Below are 24,992 nucleotides of genomic sequence, written 5' to 3'. Positions count from 1 at the left end.
TAAATACAAAGCTATAAATACAAATAAAGTAATCAAGACAGTGTGGCATAGGACAGATCAGTGGACTGGAACTGAGAGTCCAGAAATAAATGCACACGTGTATGGCCAGTTGCTTTTCCACAAAGGCGCCAAGAAGAGAGAATAGTCTTTTCAACTTACGGTTGAAGAGACTGGTGGTACTGGAACAATTGGTTATCCACATGCAGAAGAATGAAGTGGGGTTCATTCCTCATACCATACACAGCAATTAACTCAAAATTGATAAAAGATCTCAATGTAAGGGCTGAAACTATAAAATTCCTAGAAGAAGCAAAGGAGTAAAACTTTATGTCCTTAGCCAACAATTTCTTAGATACAACATCAAAAAGCACAAGCAACAAAAATTAAATGGATGTTTGATTTCATCAAAATTCAAAAATCATGTGCTTCAAAAGGTGCCACCAAGGCATCACAATTCCGGACTTCAAGCTCTATTACAAAGCTGTCATCACCAAGACAGTAGGGCACTGGCACAAAAACAGACACATAGATCACTGGAACAGAAGAGAGAGCCCAGAAATGGACCCTCAACTCTATGGTCAACTAATCCTCGACAAGGCAGGGAAGAATATCCAATGGGAAAAAGACAGTCTTTTCAACAAATGGTGTTGAATGGACAGAAGAATGTGCAGAAGAATGAAACTGGACCATTGCCTTACACCATACACAAAAGTAGACTCAAAATGAATGAAAGACCTAAAGACCTAGGAATCCATCAGAATCCTAGAGAACACAGGCAGCAACCTCTTTGACCTCGGCCACTGCAACTTCTTGCTAGACACGTCTCCAAAAACAAGGCAAATAAAGGCAAAAATGAGCTATTGGGACTTCATCAAGATAAAAAGCTTTTGCACAGCAAGGGAAACAGTCGACAAAACCAAAAGACAACCGACACAATGGGAGAAGATATTAGAAAATGCCTTATCAGATAAAGGGCTAATATCCAGAATTTATAAAGAACTTACAAAACTCAACACCCAAAGAACAAATAATCCAATCAGAAATGGGCAGAAGACACGAACAGACATTTCTCCAAAGAAGATATACAAATGGCGAACAGACACATGAAAAAATGCTCCACATCACTCGGCATCAGAGAAATACAATCAAAACCACAATGAGATACCACCTCACACCAGTCAGAATGGCTAAAGTTAACAAGTCAGGAAATGACAGATGTTGGCGAGGATGTGGAGAAAGGGAACCCTCTTACACTGTTGCTGGGAATGCAAGCTGGTACTGCCACTCTGGAAAACAGTATAGAGGTTCTTCAAAAAGTTAAAAATAGAGCTACCCTATGACCCAGCAATTGCACTACTAGGGATTTACTCCAAAGATACAAGTGTAATAATCTGAAGGGGCACCTGCATCCCAATGTTTATAGCAGCAATGTCCACAATAGCCAAACTATGGAAAGAGCCCAGATGTCCATTGATGGATGAATGGATAAAGAAGATGTGGTATAGATACACACACACACACACACACACACACACACACACACAATGGAATGAATACTACTCAGCCATCAGGGAAAAAAAAAGAAATCTTGCCATTTGCAACGACGTGGATGGAGGGTGTTGCGCTAAGTCGGAGAAAGACAGTTATCATGTGATTTCACTCATATGTGGAATTTAAGAAACAAAACAGAGGAGCATAGGAGAAGGGAGGGAAAAATAAAACAAGACGAAATCAGAGAGGGAAACAAACCATAAGAGACTCTTAATCACAGGAAACAAACTGAGGGTTACTGGAGAGGAGGGGGTATGGGGTAATGGGTTATGGGCATTAATGAGGGCACTTGATGTGATGAGTGTTCTATGGGTGTTCTATGAGACTGATGAATCACTGACCTCTACCTCTGAAACGAATAATACACTATATGTTAATTAATTGAATTTAAATAAAATAAAATTTTAAAAAAATAAATTTAAAAAAAGGTGCCATCAAGAAAGTGAAAAGACAGCTTATAGAATAAAAGAAGATATTTGCAAATTATATATCTGGCAAGAGACTTAACTCCAGAATATGTACAGATCTCGTACAGCTCAACGTAAAAAGACAGATGACCCTATTTTTAAAATGAGCAAAGCATGTGGACATTCCTCCAAAGAAGATATACAAATGGACAATAAGCACCTGAAAAGCTGGATCATTAGGCATTAGGGAAACTCAAATAAGAATCCCAGTGAAATGCCACTTCACACCCACTAGATGGCTGTAATCAAGACAGATAACCAGTAAGTGTTGATACAGAGACGAACTCTCGTGCTTTGCTGGTGGGAATGGTGCAACAGCTTTGGAAAAAGATCCTGGCAGTGTCTCCAAGAGTTAAACATAGCATTACCATAAGGCCCGGCAATTTGATTCCTAAATGCATATATAAGAGAAATGAAAACACTGTCTACGTGAAAATTCATGTAGATTGTGTGACTCAACCAGTAGATTGTGTGACTCGATCTCTGGGTTGTGAGTTCAAGCCCCACACTGGGTGTGGAGCCTACTTTTAAGTAAAAAAACAAACTTCTCCCTCTCCTCGCCCGCCGCCCCCCACCCCGCTCATGCCCCCTGCTTGTGCTCTCTCTTTCTCAAATACATAAAGTCTTAAAAAAAACAATTGTACGTGAATATTCATAGCAGCATTCCTCAATAGCCAAAATGTGGAAACAACCTGAACATCTGTCAGATAATGAATGGATAGACTGTGGCATATCCGTACAACAAATACTGTTCAGCCATGAAAAAGAATGAAGTAGATGCAGGCTACGACACGGATGGACCTTGGAGACATAAAGCCACCACATATTGAATGATTCTATTTATGTGACATGTCCAGACTAGGCAAATGCATAGAGACAGAAAGTAGATCAGTGGTTGCCTAGGGCTAGGTGGGGAGAAGGGGGTCTGGGGAGTGGCTGCCAGTAGGCATAGGGGTTTCTTTTCGGGGTAATGACAATGTTCTATAATTAGATTGTGGTGATGGTTACACTAAAGACCGCTGACCTATCCACTTGAAATGGGTGAATTGTATTAGTATGTGAAATAGATCTCAAATCTTTAAAAAGTTAATAGTTGATATCTAAATAGTAAAAAGACAAAAAGCCCTCCGTGTAAGCAGTCACATTGTACTCACTTGTTAGCCAGATTTTTAGTAAATACTTATTAAGTGCCTCCAGTTCATTACATCGGCAGATAGTTGACTGTGCCCTTTGTACGGGTCTGCTGCAAGGTCGTGGGCAGAGAGGTCCTGCGCCCAGCTTTGCCCCCAGTCTTTGACGTTCCCAAGGAAGGTGGTGTGCCTGGGGGACAGCAGCTGTCCCTGGGCCTGGCCTCTCTTGCTTTTTTCCCCGTTTGGAAAGGTGTCAGGCTCCAGAGCATGTCTGTGGCTTTAGTCAGCACAGAGCAAGGAGGACCTTAACTACAGTTTCAGAGCCTTAAGCTTCACCTCGTGCTCCAGATCCAAAACAGAGCAGCTGAGAATGGGGTTAGCCGTGCCACCAATTGCTTCTCCCCCATTGTTAATCCCCCTAATTCTGCCATCCACAGGCACCCCTCCCTGCACACTGTCATGTTGCCCGCTTGTGATAGGAGTGAACAAGTGGTTTGGCTTTGAAAGGTGATTCTTAGAGACACCTCAAGTGACCCAGCCCCTGGCCTGCCAGGATGCTCTTGACGTTCGTCGCCATGGGGCACCGGGGCTCTCTGACTAAAGCACGTTTGCCAGTCAGGCCGGTCCTGAAGGGAGAGTAACCTCTACGGACTCCCCTGAGATCCTGGCCTTGCTGGCAGGCTCTTCAGGGAGAGCATCTCCCTGCTAGGTGTGGACTCACCGGTGAGAAACTTCTGGGGCTTTTTGGCTCTTCGAGCAGCATTCATGCTCTGGCCTTTGGATTATGAAATCACCGGAAATCGTGGCGCAGTGAGCTTTGTGATAATTATATATCTTATACACTGTATTTTTGCTTTGCTCTGTCATTACCTGGTCAGGATGTTACAGCTTATTTAAAATTTCATCCATCTTGGGGCGCCTGGCTGGCTTGGTCGGTAGAGCATGCAACTCTTGATCTTGGGGTTGTGAGTTTGAGCCCCACGCTGGGTGTAGACTTCACTTTAAAAAAAAAAAATTAAAAATCTTAAAAAAATAATAAGATTTCATCTATTTATTTCACAAATCGTGGATTTTATGCCCCCTCCCCCGAAACGAGTCACTTTTCAGTCTACATGTACTTTTTTCACAGAGCCTCAGAATGGAACGCATTCTCTCTGTTCCCAAATTGATGAATTTATCAGTGTACTAAGGGGTTCGTTATATTTAGGAAAGAATACCTCCTCGGAGCGTGTGGACCAAGGAATGCAGCTGGAAAGTGGGGGTTAACAGCGCGTGGTCGCGTGTGAGTTACTGTCACGTGTGTCTCTCTCATCCCCGCTGCCCGTGCTCCTGGAGCTTGTGGAGCGTAGGGAAAGCCTCTTCTCCCTCCTGGGCTCTCCCCTCTTGCTGTCGGCAGGGGAGTAGCAGGAAATGGAATCTGCCCCGGTCATGGGATTTTTGAAAGAAACAAAGCATGATCTGATGAGGTGCAGGTTAATCCTGCGATTTCATTTCCCTTTCAGAGAGGGCGGGGGCCGGATTGTGATATGAAGTATTCGGTTTCACATCTGTTCCAGGAATTATCCTCGGCATAAATCCATTTTTCTTTTAAGCATCCTAAAGCATCCCAGGGAGCTCCTCCTCCCGTGCACCCTTCCCACCCCCACAGTCAATTTCATGGCCACAGAGCAGCTGACAGACTCCCGGAGAGATCATCTTGTCATTGTTACAGGAGGAATCTCTCAGTCCCGGAGGTCCAAGTTTCTGCGGGTTGGTGCGATCAGTTTTGTGTCTGCTGTCCACAAGCAGCTTGGACTAAAAACGAAGTAGCGTACCAGCAGTTTAAAAATTAGAGGAGCTGGCCCTCATCTCAGCTTCGCTAAGAACTCTTTGTATGATCTCGGGCAAGTCGCGAAACCTAATATTGAGGTCAGGACCCTCATCCGCAAAATTACAGCAGTGTTCTGCAAAATGCAAGTCTTCGAAGTCAGATAAATTTGAGAAATTCCACTTATGCTGTGCCATTTCTCGATGAGTCACAGTATATCTTTGTACATCCGAGGAGTCTTTCAATAAAGAAACTTGTTTTTCACCCAGCAATTCTCAAATTTATCTAACACTAGAACTCTTTTTCCTATAATGCTGATTCACATCTTGACACTGAGAAATGAAGCAGAAATCTGTAATCTGTCACATGCCATGTTTGCCAACCTCGGCTGAAACTAACTTTTCAACTTCCAAGTCTCATTCATGGGAAGAAGAAACAATTTCCTATGTGGCAAGGTGACTTCTAATTTTAAAAACTGAACGGAAGAGCTAAGGCAAGTATTCAGACCAACACAGGCTTGTGACTAGAGTTTTGAAACAGTTTGGTGAAACTTGTTTTCAACTTCCATCTTTCAGATGGTTAGCGTGTTCTTATGGCCTTTGAGGATGTGGTAGGAATTTCCTACAAATAATTGATTATGCTCAGGGGCGCCTGGGTGTCTCAGTCGTTAAGCGTCTGCCTTCGGCTCAGGGTGTGATCCTGGGGTCCTGGGATCGAGCCCCACATCAGGCTCCTACGCTGGAAGCCTGCTTCCTGTCCCACTCCCCCTGCTTGTGTTCCCTCTCTGGCTGGCTGTCTCTCTCTCTGTCAAATAAATAAATAAAATCTTTAAAAAAAAAATTGATTATGCTCAGCACACTCTCAGGTTCTCGTAAGGAGTAACTAAATAAGTCACAAGATCCCTACTCTGAATTCAGAGACTAAAGCATATATACAAGGAAAAATAGAACTCCAGATTTTAGAGTGAGGCAAAGAATGATTACATATTTATATTTTGAGAAGTGTTAGTATGTATTATTAATTCAATATCTACTGAGAAGATGCAGAGAGAACAGGGGACTCAGGCGGTAATGTAAGTAAAACATGAAAGAAAATTCAACAAACAACTGGATCAAGGGTCAAATGGGAGATGTATGAGGGCGGGAAATGTATAAATAGGATCGGGCAAAAAAGTACTTTTAGTACCTTGAGAAAGTAGCAGTTGCTGATAGAAATATTGAGACTAAAGTTAAGTTCTGGCTAAGGTCAGTTTTAGCCAGACAATCCCAGCATTAGTAAAAAAAAAAAAAAAAAGTATGGCTAATAATATATCTTATAAGGAATAATAAGGATGGTTTACTTAATCACTCAGTACAGGGAAATATCACCCACATATTTAGAGTGTCAGTCTTTAATGATATTGAGTTTTTGGTAATGTTGGCTTTTTCCTTTCTCACCTCTCTGGCAACTCCTTAAGTCTCTTTTATAAAGCTCTTCATCCTTTGCTTACTTGTGAATTTTCATTCTCTGGAATCCTGTCTTTGCTACTGTCCTGTCGTTCCAGCTGACCTCTGTGTTAGACCGGTACTAATTCCAGACCTGTACCTTCAGCCGGGGCTGTCACCTATGGCTTCCCAGATTGGTTGTGCACTGCACAATTCTGGGGGTCCTGTACTGTAGACACAGAACGTGTATGCAGCAGCCCTGTCCCAGCCCAGACTTCTCTCTGGATCTGTATGTCTCGGCCGCCTATGGACCTCTCTCCTGAATATCTCACAGTCCTCTCAAACCAACCCAAACTCGACTCATCACTCTCTCAGACACACCCCTCCTGCGGTCCCTCCCTATTCACCTTCATCAGAGGGGAAGCCAGACACCTAAGAATCTTTCTAGCTTGTCTCCTCACCCCATATGCCCTGCTGGTTATCAGTTATTATACTTCTCCCCTGAAACCTCTCAGATCTTATGTCCAGTCTCCCTCGTTGCCGCTGCCTCGATATGTATCACTTTTGTTTGAATTACTACTGTGTTTTCCACATGGAGGTCTTCACCCTCAGTCTCATCCAAGTGATCTCTTAACAATGGTTATAATTATGACGCTTCCCCAGTAAAAAGTCTTCAGAAGCTCCCCTCAAAGTGCAGTGAGTAACCCAAGCCCTTCATGGTCTTCTCTCTTCTCTACGTGTATTTTCCATCGCTCCCCCAACAGGAACCTTGAAATCCCTGTCTTTCTAAGCCGCTTGCCACATTGTCTCAAACTCCCGTACCGTTGTAGGCACTGTTTCTTCATTCCGGGTAATCCGGTCTCTTTTTGGCTAACTCTGGCCCATGCTTCCACCTCCAGATCTTGTCATCATTTCCAAAATTTTTCACTGACCACAGTGCCCACTTTCATCTCTTACCATTAACTCCTAGCATCCATTGCCTTCCTCTGCCATAGAATTTGCAAAACTATTTTATTTTGCTTGTTGTCCTCTACCACTAGATTATAAACTCCCAGGGGATCAGGAATTAATGTCATTCACCTCTCTATCACCAGTGTTTTTCACAGTGCTGGGCACGAGGTAGGTATTCAATAAGTGAATGTGGGACAGAAGAGCAATTTCTGTTGCTTTTATAAGATTAACATTCACCATGTCAGTCTCTGGACAGTGTTCACGTCAACTATACAGTGTTTATATCCTGTAAATTACGGGTTTTTTAGTAACTATATCTGTACTTTCTGTCCGTTGGGCTTCTCAGAGGAAACAGTAACTCCAAGCCATTTTCGCTGTGAACTTTTCCCGGGTGTTCAGGGGCTGTATTCCTTCACCCAGAAACTTATGTGGGGGGAAAACAAGCATATAATCGAGTACCTATCTTTAATAAGCTAAAGACGTTAAATCCACTACTTACTGACTGTTAAAAAGATAAGGAAATTGAAAGAGACACCTTCTAGAATTGACACAGTAGCAAACTGGGGTGTATGTGCCCATACTTTATGAATTGACCATTTTCGGAATATAGTTGTTTGCTTACACCTGCTTTCCATTCATCCCAGCACAGCCCCCAACAAAAACAAAAATGTAAACTCAGGCATCTTGTAACTGAAACGTTATTTATTTGTTTCGAATAGCATCTTGAATCCCGGGAGAAAAGGGTAATAGACGGGTACTCAGTAGGTTTCTATTCATTGGTGAACTCATGCTATCATTATTGCTTCTAGAATTCCCTAGTAGTGTTAGATTTTTCCTCAGTGACCCATCATCATCTTTTACCAAAAACACACAATTCAAAACCCCTTGCGAGGCCTACCAAATCCCATTTACTAGTGGTAGAAAGTAGAAGTATGTATTTTTAAACAGTGATTTTTGGAACCCTCACCACCCCTGATACCACTTCCAATTAAAATCCAATGTTCTCCTTGGGCAGTAAGGCCTAGCAGTCCAGGCAAAGAAGTTAAGTCCTGACTGACTGGACAGAACAGTGGGGTGTGATGAGAAAATGAGAATAGCTGTTGCTTTTTATACCCATCGTAACTCATAGCTATTTTCATAACGTTGATGGAAAGTGATAACTGATCGCCTCGTCACCATGAGTAAACGTTGTGTGACCCACTGTTTGAGAAGAGAGCTCTGGTGACTAATTAAAGTATCGTGCGTTCTGAAATGTGTTAGGATGGCTTTTTTTAAGAGTCATTTATTTTAGAGAGAGAGTACATGCAGTGAGGAGGGAAAGGGAGTGAGAACCTTAACTAGACTGTACACTGGGCACCGAGTCTGACGCAGGGGTGGACCCCACGACTCGGAGATCACAACCCGAGCCGAAACTGACCGTGCTGCCCAGGTGCCCCAAGTTGTTTATTTTTTAAATAGATAACTTTTCTTAGCTGAGTCAGACACTCATAATAGGTATGTTTAATATTAAAATTAGTTTTGAGTCCTCCTGCCTCCGGCATCTACCATCTGGAAACAAAAGACGCAATTTTGGAGATGATCCAATACAACATTTTTTTAAATACTATAAACCTATTAACAAATTGTAGAAGAAGAAAATTTTACCTTTTAAAACAATCTATGCTATAATCATGTTTTTATTTGTACAGTCCACAAAAAGGAAAGTTCAGACTTATAGTCTATTTTCCTTTCAATTGAATGCACAAATAAAATAAAAAGATATTTGTACAGATTAACTGATGAAGACTTAATATGAAATCTGCTGTGTACTTTACAACCTGGATAATTCTGAGTTGATATAATCTTTACAAGTCCCAGTGTTGTTGAGACACTAAAATGCAGGGTTTTATGTATTTTCCCAAGTGTGGGCACACCAGCTCTTTGTGTATTAGCTCCCTCCTAAAAATGAGGGAATTGGACAAGATGCTATCAAACACTCTTTTGGTTTGAGAAAAAGAAAAAACAAAACACCTCAATAGCTATACTATAGGGGTAGACGAATGATAGAGGGGTGGGGTCTCCAATCAGGTGGCTGGTTGTAGCCGAGGTAGCTTGGCCTAGCACCATCAGATAAAGCTGTTGAACAAAGGAAATATACTTTCCACATCTCCTTCCATGGCAGTCAGTTGGCGGGTTTTGATCATTCGTGAATTTTCAGGGTTCTTCTAAAACCTCTAGTAGGATGTGAGGACTTAATCCCACCTCCTGATCTCACAGCACTGTGGACCAGACCCTTCGAATTCTAAAAGGCAGTAAGATCTCCTTCCTTCTGATTTGCTTTCACAGGCTCCTGGGACATCAGTTTTTAAAGGCCTAGTCACAGATGAGAGAAATCATTCGTGTTAAATTTTTATTAGAAAAAAAATACTTCACAAATATCCTTTCCTATAAAAATGTAGTCGTGAACAATCTTGGCTGGGGAGGAATAGCAGAGGGGGTGGGGCAGAGAACTTCAAAGATTCGTGTGAGTGGATATGCAACCCTGTGATTAAGTTGATTTTCCATAGTTCTGATACTAGTAGTTCTAGTACTAATTGATACAATTAGTATCAATACTATTTCCAAAGGCATCAGAACTCATTAGAGATAATTGGCCAGGACTCTTATAGAACCGTTGGGAGAACAGACTCTGTTGACAATAGATTGATTGTTTGTTCGTTTGTTGTAATATTTTTTACCTATCATTTGAAGGAAGAAAGATGCAAACAGCAAATATATAAGGTGACACAATAGAGTAGGAAAAATCCTGGACTCAGGTTCTGTTACCATACCTGCTGCTTAGTAACTGTGATCTGAAACAATTAGTTAACTTCTCTAGGCTTAGTTTTGCCATCCGTAAAATGGAAATAACATTCATTTAGAAATATGTGTTGAATGCCTAAATTTTGCCCGGCACCTGACTTCGTCTAGCTTCCATGTCTTCCTCATGGGGTTGCTACGAAAACTAGATGGCATATTGCACGTGCAAATGTTGTTGGTGTTTTTCACTATCAGGTGACACCTAGAGCAGTCTTGACCTCCAATCGTCAAAGACTTATTTTTGGCCAAAAAAAAAAAAAACCCCAACAAACAAAAAACCTGATTCATTTGCACCAAGGTTTGAAGCAAAGAAAAATTTGGCCTCAACCCCAATTAACTGAAAGTTCAAGTAGCTACAATATTCTTTGCCCAAGTATTCCCGTTACTACAGGTTTTTCTTTGTTGGTATGTGAGGTCATTGGTGGTTAGTAGTCATCTATTGCCCTGTAGAATGCATAACACATTTTACCCCCAAACTTATGGCTTTAAACAAAAAACATTTGTTATATCACACTTTCTGTGACTCAGGCATCCTAGCTTAGCTGCATACCTGTGGCTCAAGGTCTCGTGATGAGGCTGTAGGCAAGCTGTTGGCTGGGAGCTGGGAGCTCATCCAAAGGTTCATCTGGAAAATCTACTTCCAGTTCACTCACGTGGCTGTTGGCAGGCCTCTTTCCACTTGGACCTCTTCAGAGGCCTGCTTTTATGGACTGAAATGTGACCCCCAAATTCATTTGTTGAAGTCTTAACCCCCATTACCTCAGATTGTGACTGTATTTGGACATAGGGCCTTGAAAGTGATGACTAAGTTAAAAGAAGCCTCTTAGCATGGGCCCTAATCCAACCTGACTGATGTCCTTATAGGAAGAGGAACATAAGGCACACCAGGGATGTGCCTACACAGAGAAAGACTCTGTGAGGACACAGGGAAAAGATGGCCATCTGTAAACCAAGGAGAAAGGCCTCAGAAAGAACCAAACCTGCTGACAACTTGATCTTAGGCATCTAGCCTCCTGAACTATGAGAAAGTAAATTTCTGTTGTTTAAGCCACCCAGTCTGTGGTATTTGGTTGCGGCAGCCCTACCACACTAATATAGCTGCCTTACAACATGGCAGCTGCCTCCCCTGGGCAAACAATACATGAGAAAGTGAGAAAGCACCCACACAGAAGCCACAGTCTTTTTATAACTTAATCTTGGAAGTGATACCCCATAACTTTAGCTATATTCTCTTTGTTAGAAGTGAGTCTGTAAGTCCAGTCAGTCCATACTCAAGAGGAGATTTCAGGAAGTGAATGGATAGCAGGAAGTGGAAGTCACAGGAGGCCATCTTAAAGGCTGCCTACCGCACTAGTTTAGATTTGTTTTTAACAAAGTAAAAATTAAAAGTTAACAGATGGACCAACTGGCGTATTTTACATGTGTAGATTCGACGTCATCAAATCATGGGCACCCTGGCTAATATAATCTATAGGCCATACTACCATTCTGTGAAGCAAAGATTGTTCTGATCTGGAAAATATAAAATTTTGACATTTAGGACAAGGTTTTCTAGGGGTGGAAAAAAGATCACTTTATGGACAAGAATGAAGAGAAATGGCCCAGTGAATCCTCTGTCTGTGCCTAATACAGTGATGTTTACCCAGGGATGCATACCAAGGGGTCTGCAGGGGGATGAGAGGGAAAGAGGAGGGAAGATAATCATGAGTTTTAAAAAAGCTTGGTCAAGCCGTAATATAATCTTCATAGGGGAAGTGAGAAGAAACAGGTTTTATGAAACAGTACAGAAAGCAAAACTGAACAAAATCTTGGCTGATAGAAAATAGGTCACAGAGAGTTGAGAAACTGCTCTAATCTTTCTTTTATTGTTAATAGACAAAAAGAGGGATAAGGGATAGCAGGTTAGAGGTGGGCCGTAATACCCGGAGAGGTGGTACATTTTAGAAAATCCAGGGAGGAGTGAAAAATGATTAGTGGGCTCTATGGAAGGTAAATACAAACTAACAGACATATTCAGGAGCCTTTCAAGAGCTAATAGGAAGAACTTTACAAGGGGAGGATGGGTGATAGTTGAACCCAAGCTTTAGTTCAAAGGATCCAAAGGACATCTGCTCTGTGGTGATTGCAAGCTGTCATCTGATTCCTCGGTAAGTATGCTGGGATTCCAATAGCTTTAGCCTCTAAAATTAGTAGCATTGTCAGCTTGATTGTCTCGTGTTTTTCTAACCATCAGAGTCTATGTGGCAAAGCTGTCATTATTCCCAAGCACAGTCAGATTTCTTTTCACCAACAGCCTTCCTTTTGGCCTCTTGAATGATGCTAACATGAGGTTAAATTCTCCCTTTACCTTCCAGAACATTCTAAGAGCTATCACTTATAATAACACCTCCAAATACTAAGCTTCAATAATTTGGCTCCTGCTTCATCGGAACTCCCCCTCGGGTGGCCCTTTGTTTTTAGAGAGGAAGAAGCTGTTTCCTGTTATCTCCTGGTTGCACGATAACAAGATGACAGACCGATTCTAGGTCTCTTTCAGTTTTCCTTACACAAAGCTATGGAACTAGAGTGGGACAGTACGGGGATCTCACAAGGTGACCCTCCCTAAAAAGGTGCCTTCGGATTTGAATAATAATTCTATGGATTATCTAAAGAGTTCCCCTGAGTAGATGTTTGTGTTGGTATGGAACAATTTCTGAGATATATTGTTTAATGAAAGATAACCAAAAAACCCACTGAAGAATATGTTCCCATTTGTATAAAAAGGGGAGCAGGAATATACATTTGTATGTGCATAGGCTGCTCTGAAAGGACACACACGCCCCCACACACACCAGGAATGAGTCTGGGGTAGAAGACACTTTTAACCCTATACCTCTTGTATCATTTGATTTTTTTTTTTAATTTGTGCATGGATTACTTTTTTTTTTTTTTGTAGTTAGGGAGCTATTAAAAAATGCCCTTATTTTTCAGTTATTCATAGAATTTTTTTTAAATTCCAGTAGAGTTAACATACAGTGTTATATTAGTTTCGGGAGTATAATATGATGGTTCAACAATTCTATACATTACTCTGCTCATCACGATAAGTGTGCTCTTAATCCCCTTCCCCTGCTTCAGCCATCCCCACACCTACCTCCCCTCTGGTAACCTCCCTAGTTTGTTCTCTCTATTTAAGAGTCTGGGCTTTTTGTTTGTCTCTTTTTTTCTTTATTCATTTGTTTTGTTTCTTAAATCCACATATGAGTGAAATCGTATAGTATTGTATCTCTGACTTATTTTACTTAGCATTATGCCCTCTAGATCCATCCACGTTGTTGCAAATGGCAAGATTTCATTCTTCTTTATGGCCTAGTAATATTCCTCTGTGTGCGTGCGTGTGTGTCTGTGTGTCTGTGTGTGTGTGGGTGGGTGTGCGCGTGTGCAGGCTGCATCTTTATCGATTCATCTGTCAGTGGACACTTGGGTCGCTACCATATTTGGGCTTTTGTAAATACTGCAATAAACACAAGGTGCATATGTCATTTCAAATTAGTGTTTTTGTTTTCTTTGGGTAAATACCCAGTAGTGGAATTACTGGATCATATGGTAGTTCTATTTTTAATTTTTGAGGAACCTCCATCCTGTTTTCCACGGTGGCTGCACCAGTTTGCGTTCCCACCAACAGTGCAGGAGGGCTCCCCTTTCTCCACGTCCTTGTCAGCACTTGTTTTGTCTTGTGTTGTTGATTTTAGCCGTTCTACCAGGTGTGAGGTGATAGTTCACTGTAGGTCTGATTTGCATCTCCCTGATGGTGAGTGAGGTCCAGCATCTTTTCATGTGTCTGTTGGCCGTCTGGGTGTCTTCTTCAGAGAAATGTCTGCTCATGTCTTCTGCCCATTTTTAATTGGATTATTTAGGTTTTTTTCATGTTGCATTGTATAAATTCTTTATATGTTTTGGATATTAACCCCTTTCCGTGTATATCATTTGCAAATATCTTCTCCCACTCAGTAGGTTGTTGTTTTGTTTTGATTGTTTCTTTTGCTGTGCAGAAGCTTTTTATTTCAACTATAGTCCCAATGGTTTATTTTTGCTTTTGTTTCTCTTGCCATCGAGAAGAATGGTGCTACAGCCGATGTCAGAGAAATTACTGCCTGTGCTGTCTTCTAGCATTTTTATGGTTTCAGGTCTCATATTTAAGTCTTTAATCCATTTTGAGTTTTTTTGTGTGTATAGTATGAGAAAGTGGTCCAGTTTCATTCTTTTGCATGTAGCTGTCCAGTTTCTCTAATACCATTTGTTGAAGAGATTGGCTTTTTTTCCCATGGTATATTCTTGCCTCCATTGTCATAGATTAACTAACCACATAATTGTGGGTTTATTTCTGGGTTTTTTATTCTGTTCTGTTGCTCTATGTGGCTGTGTGCCAGTGCCATACCATTTTGATTACTGCAGCTTTGTAGTATATCTTGAAATCTAGAATTGTGATACTTCCAGTTTTGTTTTTCTTTTTCAAGATTACTTTGGCCATTCGGGGTGTTTTGTGGTTCCGTACAATTTTACGATTATTTGTTCTAGTTCTGTAAAAAATGCTGTTGGTATTTTGGTAGGGATTACATTAAGTGTGCAGATTGCTTTGGGTAGTATGGACATTTTAACAATATTGGCTCTTCCAGTCCATGAGTGTGGAATGTCTTTCCATTTCTTTGTGTCGTCTTCAATTTGTTTCATTAATGTTTTAAAGTTTTCAGATTACAGATCTTTTGCCACCTTGGTTAATTTTATTTCTAGGTATCTTATTATTTTTGGTGCAAGTGTAAATGGGATTGTTTTCTTAATTTCTTTTTCTCCTGCTTCAGTATTAGTATATAGAAGATGCATGGATTACTTTTAATATAACACAAATAGAAACAGTTTTTAAAGAGAAAGGCGTTGAAGAAGGGAAATTTTAGTTCCCACATGAAACCTTTGAACTCATGCTGTGTTCTCTCACATGGTCGCCTGATTTTCCAGTTCTCTCTTCTTGTCTTTGCACTTTGAAAACTCGTGACAGCAGGAGCCGCTCGCCATTGAGCACCTGCTCTACCCCGAATGCTGGGGGTTTTACGTGGAGTTTCTTCACTTGATCGTCACAGTGATCACATGGGGATGTTTCTTCCTGCCTCATTTTTTTAGCTGAGAATTGTATATTCCTTCCTCTGGTACTTTTTAGAAGATGGAGAGGACACAGTTCCAAGAGAGATTTTCTGCCAAATGCCTGGCCAGCACTTTGCTTCAGCAAAGACTGGAGTGACCCTCCTTCTGAGTTTTTCTCTTCTGTTTGTGTGATCCTTTCTCTGGGCTTATTATTTCATTCAGTTCAGAACTTCAGCTTCACTCTAACAATTCTGACATGGGAGTCTCCATCGCCGGTGCTTAGAATCCATTACAGTAACAGATCCCATCTCAGACACCTAAGAAAAAGGGTGCATCTGTGGCCTCGCATGATTAGAGAGAATTAGGGTGGCTCCAGCTACGTGTCGTGAGATCTTTTTCTCCATCTCTCTCTGCCTCATGTTCCTTCTCTCCATCTTTCTCCATCTCTTTTCATTTCTTTTCATAACTCCGTAAACCTCCCTCTTTCCTTCTTTATATGGTTTCTGCCATGTAGCACATCAGTGGAGGGGTATAGGTTGAGCAGCTCTAGCCTTATTCTTTCCAGTTTAATGACCACAGAGTAAAAACAGTATTTCTCTTTCTGTGTTAGTATATAGAAATCCCAAGGAAAGGCTGTGATTGACTTGGCTTGGATGACATGACCAACTCTTATGGTAGTGGGTGGGGACTTTGGCCAGGTCTGGATCACCTGCCAGCTTTTGTGATCAAGAGGGTATGAGACTCTCTTAACTATAGAGAACAAACTGAAGGTCACCAGAAGGGAGGTGAGTGGGGGGATGGGTGAAGTAGGTGAAGGGGATTAAGGAGTGTACTTGTCCCGATGAGCACTGGATAATGTATGAAGTCATTGAATTGCTCTATTGTACACCTGAAACGAACATAACACTGTATGCTAATTATACTGGAATTAAAAAAAAAAAAAGAAAAAAAAGAGGTTATGGTACTGACATTCGTAGTCTGGCCATAATCATCAGATTGGAAAAGAGCAAGTGGGGAGCAGTTTTCCAAAGGAAGTGAAAGGAGCTGAGACCACAAGCAGATGGGAAGGGATGTTAGGAGACAAAAACAGTAGATTTCCCGTACTTTCAACCCAGAGTTGCTTTGCAACTTTCAAAAATGGGATTAAAGAAGACATTGTGTGCGGTAAGTACTTCATATGGTGCCGACAGCAGAATAAATGATAGAGCAGTCTCTACTGTTATTGACTATCTTTTTTAATTGCGGCAAAATACACTCAACACAGAATTTACCACTTCAACCATTTTTAAACGTACAGTTCAGTGGATTACGTACATTCATATATTTGTGCAACCATCACCACCATCCATCTCTAGAAACTTTTTTTTCTTTTTTACAAAACTAAAACTCTACCCGTTAAACAATAACTCCCCATTCTCCTCTCCCCCAGCTCCTGGCAACCACCTTTCTCTTTTCTGTTTGTATGAATTTGACTGTTCTAGATATCATATATAAGTGGAATCATGCAGTATTTGTCTTTTCGTGACTGGCTTATCTCACTTAGCATAATGTCTTCAAGGTTCAGCCGTGTTGCGGCATGTGTCAGAATTGCCTTCCTGTAAGGCTGAACAGTACCCTGTTGTATGTGTATACCACATTTTATTTATTAATTCATCTGTCAGTGGATACTTGATTTGCTTCCACCTTTTGACTATTGTGAGTAATGCTGTGAACATGGGTGTACAAATATTTGGTCAAGTCTGCTTTCAGTTCTTCCAGATGTATATCCAGAAGTAGAGTTGCTGAATCGTACAGTAATTCTATTTTTAATTTTGTGGAGAACCGCCATATTGTTTTCCATAGCAGGTACACCATTTTACATTCCTACCAACAGTGCCCAAGGGTTCCCTTTCTCCACATCCTCTCCAACACTTTTTTTTTTTTATAGTAACCATGCTAATGGTTGAAATGTAGCCATGCTAATGGGTGAAGTGGTTGTAAGTTCTTTAAATAAAACCTTGGTGACTGGGCCAATACAGATGCCTTTGACAGAAGTAGAGCACCCGGTGTTGTGGATGAGTGGGACAGATAACACGGAGTATTTTAAGAGTCAGATTTGACATGATGGCTGAACATTAAACTCAGAAAAGTCTTCGCAGAGCCAGGGAGGAGTTCAAACCAGATGTGGAGTTTAGCAGTCATCTATATAGAGTTACCTGTTAAAGCTGTAAGTGGATACATTCTCTGAGGGAAAGAATGTAAAAAAAAGAGCAGCAAAGTGCAAAGAAGAAAGAGGATACAGTGGAACCACCCAAGGAGGCAGCCTTGAGACGCACTGGATATTTCAGAATCTCAGAGACACAGAGAGGGGACGAAGAGTCGAGAGGGTGGGAATGACTGATGAGCTCAGATGATATTTTTTAATGGCCTGTAATTAAGATTTTATTAAATTGAATCATTTTCATGTGAATACTACCCTGTAGAGTCCCTTGTAATTTTCAGAATGCTTGCATACGGATTATCTTGTTTAGCCCTTAATCCAGTGAAGCACACAAGTTATGATTCCCACATTACAAGAAAGAAACTGAATCTCGAGGAGATTGGGGTTTTCCTCAAGTTATTGCTTGGTACCTCTAATTTTCCCAAGGTGATCAGTTTTGGGGAAGCTGAAGGTGGATGATGCCAAGTCAAAGTGGGCATCAGAGGAGGTTGCCCTCAGACAAGCGCCCCGGCTGCTCGCCATCCCTCACATGGGCACTTTCCCTCAGTACCTCCTGGAAACAAGATCTACTGACCCCTCTCAGGTTCCTGTAAGGTACTAAGGAGTTTGATTCTCTAGACTCTAGAACAGTAGTTTGTGAACGATGGGGTCATGACCAGACAGTGGGTCATCAAGTCAATTAGTGGGTCATGACCAGGCTCACGAGAGCCAATGGTGCATGTGTCTTCCCAACGCTGTGAACTCTCAGTAAGTTCATCATGTTGGTTACCTGACTTTGGCTGTGGTGGAAATCAGCCAACACCACAAAGCTGGGGCCTTTGTTTGTTTTACCACAGAGAACCAGTTGTTAAACATTCACTAGCATCCCACTGATCAGAACCATCACTTCTGCCTCTTCCCTCCCACCCCTCCTATAATGGAACAGAGTAGAACAGAAAGAAAAAATAGTGCGGGTCCATCTGTAATAAAAGTGAGAATTGTTTTGTGAGACTTCTGTTTAAGTCAAAAAGATATTAATGTATGTATTCATAGAAGATGTATTTGTACTAAGTAAGTTTGAAAGTCAGTTGTCTAGGTAGGGTCCCTTCATTTACCTTCCTCAAGTACTTGAAAGCCTGCTGTTCTGCTGATCTTTAGGCAAAGAACTACTAGAATCCAGCATCTTTTTTGAATGAATCCTGTACCTACGGTGGGAGGAATGAGACTGGATTTGTATCAGGCTGGAAATTATTGTTCTAGAATAGACAAAATCCCTCTGTATATCAGTTCTTTTGAACTCAAAGCTATATAAAAGATCTCCTTTTAGACCCCACCAAATTTTTTCTACAGTGAACATGTATTTGTCTGATGCTCAGAAAACAATAATCATTATTATTAAGTCCCAAAGATTAGAAGCCCAATAAATAGCAGAAATCAGATTTAATTAAGTACATAGCCTTGTGTTACTCTACCATTCTTCAGTGTGAGAACTTTCTATAAAGAAATTAAATCTTTCTAAGAAAGTAAATATGCTTTTTGTAAATCATTTTCCTTTTAATGATTTAGTGATTTGTTTTATAAAGCCAGATTTTATGTATATTTTTATATATACATGCATTTACATTATATTGAAACATTTTATATATAAACATATATATATTAATATCCCAGATGTGCTTAAGTGAATTATGCTTCGAAACTAGACGGATAGATACAGCTAGGTCATGGAATTAGATGCCAAGAACTTTGATTTAGATCAGCGTGCAATTTTTAAATTTTCATAAAAGGGAAGTTATTAAATATTCTTATGCAAAAAAAAACTACAACTCTGCAAACGTGTTAAATGGTCTGCCCTTAACTATCAAAATGGAGTTACAAAAAGAAACATTTTTCACTGAGTGACGTTTGAAAGTCCCCCAGACGGGTTTCTCTCTGTTCCGTGAGGTCATTCTGTCACGCCTATTTTACTGCTCCGTTGTAGTAAGAAAATGAACCAGAATAAAGGGACCATGGTTTTACAGGTTTATAGGAGTTAAATATACTTTCAGAAATGAGTTATGGAACATTTTTCTTAGAAGAATTTGGCTTATTGGATATATGACTTCGGTTCTTTACAGTAGAATTCCTTAAAATAGCATTTTATCAAAACTCTCCTACACTTACTTGCAAGCAGAAAGAAATTCTCCCCCATAGCTGGACACTTGACCCGGGTTGCATTTAGCATCTAAGAGGTCACCCACATGCCTGCATCGTTCACTAGATGTGGAGAAGGGTTTCTGGGAGGCCTGAGCACTCGGGGTGCTGCTGTGGTCAGCCAGCTCGCTCCCTTCTCCCCTAGGGCTGCCTCCGCTCCGCACAGACCCCTTGCAGCTGCGCCCGGCGCCTCCGTGTCACCAGGCCGGGTTTCAGGAGATGGATCTCCTGCTCTTGCGCCTGTGTTGTTCATTCCTACATACTGGACCTATGCCCGGGAAGGTGAGGGGCCAGCAGGTTGGCCCTCACTCCCCAGCTGTCCCTTTCTCCTAATGTCACTCAGGATATAAATAAAGTGATTCATTCACTCTCTTATCAAAGCAGAACGTTGCCAGAAGGTACTATCAGGGCCAGTCTGATCCTAGGGGGCACATCTAAGAGGCACAATGGACAAAGCCTTTGCATTTAGGTAGTTTTAAAAATTACGTTTTTAATTTTATTTCTCCTGTTCACTTCAGACCTGGGAGGGAGAAAAATAGCTCCAGTTACACGTTCATGTTGTTTGAGGTGTGGGCCGCCTTCAGTGGCGTGGAAGTCGTGGTGCATCCTCTGTTTTTTCTGAGCTGGAAAAGCCGTGAGTCAGATGATCTCATTGAAAATGTGCTTCCCTTTCCTCCACACAGCTGATGGGGGGTAGGAGCGCTGCCCTGGAGTGCGGATTGCTGCTTATCCCCCGAGGCTGTGGTGTTTGCAGAAGCCAAGTTTGTATTGTTAGTTGGAAATCTTTTTCTACCCATAGGGAGCACTGCTGTCGATCGTTTCCCACATCAGTCAGTCCAGTATTTACCAAGCACCCCCATGTAAACACGTACATGGCAAAATGCTAGGAGCTCAGGTCCTGTGAAGATTTGTAAGATGCGGTCTCTGCACTTAAAAGAGTGTATCCGTGGGACATGAGCAACACATGCAAGACAAAGCCCCCCACCCCCACCCCCGTCCTCTTTAAAATATTTTTATTTGCTATGTTGCAGTAACACAAGCCAGTTACGTAATATGATGCTGACAGAAGAATAGTAGGCTGGAGGACAGATTGGGTTTGTTGCCAGTCCAGTACAATGTCTTTTACAGGTGCTTCAAGATTTTTAAGGGTAATTCGGATAATATTTTATGTTTATGTTGCTTGTTGACTTTAAAACTAGCCTAAGAAGATGTAACTTCATTTATTTGATAACTACCAAGTGAGTGTATAAATAGTACGAGCCGTAGGCATTACAAAAAAAAGAGAGAGAGAGAGAAAGAATTTCCAGGTCAGGACATCAAAGGAAAAAAGAAGATGGACAACTTCAATGACAGGTTTTTCAAAATCCTACCAAAACAGAGCCAGGCTGTGATCGTGGCCACAGAGACAGTGAGGGGGCAGACACAATAACATTGTTGTCCTGTGTATTGTGCCTGCCCTGATAACCCCAGAACTGAGTCAGCAGGCAGGAGCGGAGATCCAAGCAACTCTGGACCAGAGACCCTTCACATGAAGATAGGACCCCAGAGGGCTGTATTCTCCATGTAGAGGTCAGCCGGAAATAAACCTCCCTTCCCACTTTACCTTTACCCCCTCAGGCCCTGAAAGAAAATTGCCTGTCTTGAGCCTTGGTGCTGAATGAGGTGGAGTAGGGGACTCTCCCCTGACGTTCTGTAACCACACACTCGCCCTTGTGTAAGTGTGGGCATGAATTCATATTCCCTAGGCACCCTGAAGAACTTCAAACTGAGAATTTAATCGAAGGTGATCCTAAGCTAATAGTGGCCCCAGGCATCTAGTAGAATCAAATGCGTATTTTTTCTGGAAGGATCTTCCTTCAACTCAAATCTCAAATAATTCTTATAGGTAAAGGTCTAAGAACTGCGAGATCACAGTTTACAATCACAAAACAAATAAGGAAACGTGGCACCATAGTGAAAGTCAGCAAAATAGCATATAACAATCTTAGACCCACAAAGACTAAGATACTGAAATTACCAGACATACAATACAAAGTAAATTTTCTCATGTGTTTAGAGAAATTAAAAGAGGGAGTAAAAGTAGGAGTAAAATCAAAAGATTAAAATTATGACGAAGCAGATTTGAAAAAGAACTATGTCGTACTTTAGAATTGCAGAGACACAGTTAATTATGGTTTTCAAATCAATGAGTGGGCTTAACTGCAGGTTAGACCTAGCTGAAAAGATATTTAATGAACTCAAAGATATATTTAAAGAAATTACGTGAACTGCAGGACAGAAAGAAAAAGGGAGGAAAAACCGAGTGAGAAGGCCTGATAGATATTTAAATAGAAGGAGTTCTGGAAAGAAAAAAAAAAGTGAGACAGGACAATATTTGAAGGGACAATGGCTAAAAATATTCCATAACTACTGGAAGATACGACTGGCTATAGTGAATCACAAGAAATCCACTACTGAAACTTTGGAATACTAAAGACAAAAGATGTTAAATTTAAGCACCTTGAGGCAAAGGTGGCTTTCCAAAGGAATGCCGGTTTGATCAACAACGCAGTCCTCCGCGGCAGCAGCGGAAGCCGAACTACAGTGCGATGTGGCCATTGATGAGAAAAAATAAGTACCCCGCCAGAAATGTATTTTAAGCAAAAGTATCTTTCAAGGATGAGGATGAAATAGACATTTTCCAACATGTAAAACCCAGACAACTTTGGCATCAGTAAACCTTCACAAAAGGAAAGATTCTAAAGAATATATTTCAACAGAGGAAGGTGATACCAGAAAAAGGTCTGAGATGCCAAAACTGACTTAAGAGCAAAGAATGTATAAAGACACTCGGGCAAATAAAAGCATAATAATAAACTATAATGACCTTGTGAGGTTAAAAAGGAGGGGGATGAAGGGGCGCCTGGGTGGCACAGCGGTTAAGCATCTGCCTTCGGCTCAGGGCGTGATCCTGGCGTTATGGGATCGAGCCCCACATCAGGCTCCTCCGTTATGAGCCTGCTTCTTCTCTCCCACTCCCCCAGCTTGTGTTCCCTCTCGCTGGCTGTCTCTATCTCTGTCGAATAAATAAATAAAACCTTTATAAAAAAAAAAAAAGGAGGGGGATGAAAGTACCCAACACCAGTATCAGGGTAATCAAGACAGAGGCTAAGATCAGAGTTAAGTAGTCTAACTTGATCTTATAGAGTGAAAAGGTAAAGATAGTGATTAATTTTAGCTTCACATAGTATATACACAAATGCAAAAATCAGTAGAGTAACTACTAAAAGAATAGAAATTATAAAACTTTAAGGAGAAAAAGAAAACACAGACAGCACAGCTTAAGGGGCACCTGGATGGCTCAGTCGTTGAAGCACCCGACTTTTGGTTTCAGCTCAGGTTGTGATCTCATGAGCCCTGAGATTGAGCCCCACGTAAGGCTCCACGCTCAGTGGGGAGTTACTTAAAGATTCTCTCCCTCTGCTGCTCTAGTATAAATAAATCTTTAAAGGAAAACACAACTTAAACAGTAGAAATAAATAAAAACATTTGTAATCACAAAAATGTGAGTGGACTAATGTTCCAGTTAAAGTGAAAGACTGATTCAGTCAACAGATATTTAGTGAGTATCTACACCAGGCACATAGCACAGAGCGTGAATAGAACAGCCCCAAATCCTTAACTGGAGATACGGACAACAAACCGCGTTAGTAACAGAGATAGTACGTTAGATAATAGTGGGTGTTCTAGAGAGAAAATAAAACCGTAAAAGATAGAGAATGGGGAGAGTGACTTAAGAAAATAATAAAATAGTTTGCAGGTTGTGTGTTTTTAAAATGGTGCAACTGCTTTGGAAACGGCAGTTTCTCAAACCTTTAAACAGAGGGTTACCGTATGACCCAGCAGTATACACCCAACAGAAATGATAACATATGTCCAGACAAAACCTTGTACGTGAATGTTTATAGCAGCATGATTACTAATATCCAGGAGGCGGAAACAACCCCAATAGCCATCAACTGGTGAGTGAATAAATAAAACATACACACAATGGAGTATTATTGAGCCATAAAAAGGCAGAGAGTACTGTTCCATGCTACAGCATGGAAGACCCTTGAAAACATTGCACCAAGGGAAAGAAGCCAGACACAAAAGCCCACATACTGCATGAGTCCACTCCTACGAAATGTCTAGGATAGGCGAATCTATAGAGACAGAAACTAGATCAGTGGTTGCCTAAGGCCAGAAGACACGATGAGCGAGAGTGATGGTGTAAGAGGTGTAGGGTTTCATCTTCTTTCAGTGAAAATGTTCTAGAATTGATCGTGGTGATGGATGCACAACTCTGAATATACTACAAGCCACTGGATTATACACATTAAATGGGTGAATTGTATGGTATGTGGCTTATATCTCAATAAAGCTGTTTTATTTTTTTTAAAATCAATAAACAGTAAACTCAATAAGAAAATAAGCAAAAGCCACGTCCAGGCGTTTCACAGAAGAAAAAACATATATGCACAATAGATACTTGAAAAGAGTCTCAGCCTCATTCCTAATTGGGAAAATGCTCATTAAAACCACAGTAGGACACCATGTATACCCACTGGACTAGCAAGTATTTTAAACTCAGACAACCCCCCTTCTCCACAGGTAGGGGAGGTAGAGAAGCTGCCCTGGGGGTGGGGGGGTGAGAATTGGCACAACCGCTTAGGAATGTAATTTGGCATTATTTTTAGAGAGTGGAAGATGCAAGTGTCCGTGACCCAGCAGTTCCACTCCTAAGTATATAACTGAAGAAGTTCTCCCAGTTGTGTGCTGAGATCACATATGATAATAGTTAAGCAGCACTGTCAAATTGAAAACCACAAAATTGTGAAAACGAAACAACATAATATTTAGGGTTAGGAGTGTATGTAATAAACCTGTTTTAAAAAAGCAAAACAAGGGAAGGATAAACACATAATTCAGGATAGTGGAAATGGGAAGGCAGTGGGAGGGCCTCACAGGGGGTGGAGGGTAATAGTAACGTCCTTGTCTTAAACCGGCTGGTGGGATGTAGGTGCGCACTGTGGGGATGGGGACAGCGGGGTGTATTGTGACAACCCAACATTCAACAAAGATTTAGACTAACTCAGAAGTGCACATGGAGCAGTCTTCCCGTGCAGTTCAGTACTGAATGCTAACAACGCTGGCCTTACATTTCTAGAAAAGGTTAACATCTTCAGCGCTTTATATTAAGAAGTGAAAGAGTTAAAATGTTCTTATCCAGGAGAAAAAGAAAAGAAAAGAAACTAAGAAGTAGACAGAAAAGCAGCAGAACCGGAGTGTGTTAGAAAGGTGTCCAACAAATTGGTT

The 24,992-nt window shown here is 41.2% G+C and overlaps 1 protein-coding gene across 44 annotated transcripts in view; it reads left to right on the top strand.

Moving 5' to 3' along the window:
• TTLL5 (tubulin tyrosine ligase like 5) overlaps positions 1–24,992 on the top strand; it is a 277,235-nt gene that overhangs the window by 250,366 nt on the left and 1,877 nt on the right. The window lies entirely within an intron of this gene.

Source organism: Ursus arctos, unplaced genomic scaffold, assembly GCF_023065955.2.
Source record: "Ursus arctos isolate Adak ecotype North America unplaced genomic scaffold, UrsArc2.0 scaffold_25, whole genome shotgun sequence".
Taxonomy (NCBI): domain Eukaryota; kingdom Metazoa; phylum Chordata; class Mammalia; order Carnivora; family Ursidae; genus Ursus; species Ursus arctos.
This window is presented reverse-complemented; position numbering and strand designations above follow the sequence as displayed.